The sequence below is a fragment of the Macrobrachium rosenbergii genome, chromosome 53 (assembly GCF_040412425.1).
Source record: "Macrobrachium rosenbergii isolate ZJJX-2024 chromosome 53, ASM4041242v1, whole genome shotgun sequence".
In the NCBI taxonomy this organism is placed as follows: domain Eukaryota; kingdom Metazoa; phylum Arthropoda; class Malacostraca; order Decapoda; family Palaemonidae; genus Macrobrachium; species Macrobrachium rosenbergii.
Window position 1 is genome coordinate 42,829,128 of NC_089793.1, and position 2,824 is coordinate 42,831,951.

The following is a 2,824-nucleotide window of genomic DNA, read 5'->3' on the forward strand; positions in this document are numbered from 1 at the left end:
TTTACTTAGCAGATTGATAGAAATATAAAAATAAGTTTACAAAGAAAGTTCATATAAATGACAGATGGGGATTATAAAGGAAAATACGTACCTGGAATTCAACACAGTTGAAGAATTAGTAGACCTACCAAAACAGAGGTAAATATTTAAGAGGTTTTACAAAAGATTAGGCTCAACCACTCGGAAGCATGGACAAGTCAATTAAAATATTATGCAGGGAAAGATACTGACCACCAAAGTATGACCATGGAAAGAATAAGCTGATTACATATGTTATAAAGGTACAACTCAGTAATTCTCCTTATGGTAAACAATAATAATTTTTGCAAAGTGAACATTTTCACACAATAGAAATACATTAAACATATGAATACATAAAATATATACAAGGTAAGTAATTAGTAATTAAGTCAGTGATTTTATCTTTAAGATCATTTTTGAACCATTTACTAATGTTGGGGTCCAAATAATACATGCCAGGGCTAAGGTTAAAATTACAACTGGAAGTGAGCTGTATAATAGCAGATTCTAAAAGATTTCGTGAAGAGAAATCTTTCGATCTGGCAATCACTGAACTTTGTCCAGTTTATCCTGTGAGAGTTTTCACTTAAATGAATGAATATTGCATTGGGAGTTTGCCCAGTTTTGACAGAATACTTATGCTGTTTAATTCTTACTTCTAAATTAAATCCTCACTGGATTGGCCAATATAAAACGAGGGGGAGTCCAAGCATTGAATTTTATATATTATGTTGCTGCTTTCCTTAGGGCTATTTTTATTAACATTCCTTTAGGTGTGTTATTATAGGAAAAAGCCAGGTTGACATTAAAAGATTTTAAAAATAATTTTATGGTTTCAAAACCACTAAAATAAGGCAAGCTAAGAATGTTCTTAGGGGTTTCTTTCTCTATGTTACTTACACTGTAAAACTTTTGTGGGCTTTTTACAGTGTATTTGAAGGATAACGTAAATATGTCCCTATTTTTGTTATGTATTCGATTTCTTGATCCAAGTACTGGGGACTGACAGTGCGCAATGCTCATAAAAACAGAAGAAAAAACTGATATTTTAGATATTAAGGTGGTAGCCTGAGTAAGCAAGTAAAAAATGCGCCGAAGTTTCTTCAGCGCAGTCGAGTTTTCTGTACACCGTATAACCAAGACCACCGAAAATAGATCCATCTTTCGGTGGTCTCGTTATAATGATGTAGTAGCTGCGGCACATGAAACTTTAACCAGGCCTGGTGGTGGCTTGGGCTATATCGTTGCCAGATGCACGATTACGGCTAACTTTAATCGTAAATAAAATAAAAACTACTGAGACTAGCGGGCTGCAATTTGGTATGTCTGATGATTAGAGGGTGGATGATTAACATACCAATATACAGTCCTCTAGCCTCGGTAGTTTTTAAAAACTGAGGGCGGATAGAAAAACATGCAGAGAGAAAAAGTGCGGACGGACAGACAAAGCAGGCACAATAGTTTTATTTTCAGAAAACTAAAATGGACTTAAGTTGTTAGTTGGTTTCCTATAAATACTGAATCTAAGAAAGGAAGGCAGTTTTCTTTTTCAAATTCTAAAGTAAACTTAATTTGTGATTATAAGTTTATATATTCATTGGTGAATTCTACCAACAAATATTTGGTACGACAATAGGCAACCCTTTATCCCCACTCCTCTCAAACTTGTATATGGAATTCTTTGAAACACGATAGTTACTTAATATCTTATATACTCCTTTAAAGTGTTATGGATATGTTGACAATGTTTTAGCTGTTTTGCCTGCTGGTATTGGTGTAAATAATTTACTCTCTAATTTGAATACCAGGTACCATCCATTAAGTTTACTTTAGAATCAGATAAAGAGAGTTGCCTCCCTTTCTTAGATGTTTTAATGCATAGAGAACCATTTCAATGCAAATTCAGTATTTATAGGAAACCAGCTAACAACTTAACTTATGTCCATTATTATTCAGGCCACCACCTTAACATCAAAATATCAGTTTTTTCTTCTATGTTTGTATGAGCATTGCGCAATGTCAGTCCCCAGTATTTGAATCAAGAAATCGAATACATAACAAAAATAGCGACGGATTCAAGTTATCCTTCACATATACTAGATATTTACTATAATAAAGCAAACGAAAAGTTTTATAGTGAAAGTTACATGGAGAAAGAAACCCCTAAGAACATTCTTAGCTTGCCTTATTTTAGTGGTTTTGAAACTATAAAATCATCGTTAAAAACTTTGTGTCAACCTGGTTTTTTCCTATAATAACACACTAAAAGGAATGTTAATAAAAAATAACCCTAAGGAAAGCAGCAACATAATATGTAAAATTCCATGCTTGGATTCCCCCTCTTTTTACATCGGCCAATCCATTAAGGATTTAGAAGTAAGAATTAAACAGCATAAGTATTCTGTCACAACTGGGCAAACATCCAGTGCAATATTGATTCATTTAAGTGAAAACTCTCACAGGATAAATTGGACTGAGTTTAGTGGTTGCCAGATCGAAAGATTTCTCTTCCCGAAATTTTTCAGAATCTGCTATTATACAGCTTACTTCAGGTTGTAATTTTACCCTTAGGCCTGGCATGTATTATTTGGACCCCTGTATTAGTAAAATGTTCAAGAATGACCTAAAAGATAAAATCACTGACTTACTTAATTACTAATTAGTTATCTTATATATATTTTCTATATATTCGTATGTTTAATATTTTTTTTTGTGAAAATGTCCACTTTGTAAAAATTTTTATTGTTTATCATAAGGAGAATGATCGAGTTGCACTTTTATTACATATGTAATCAGCTTATTC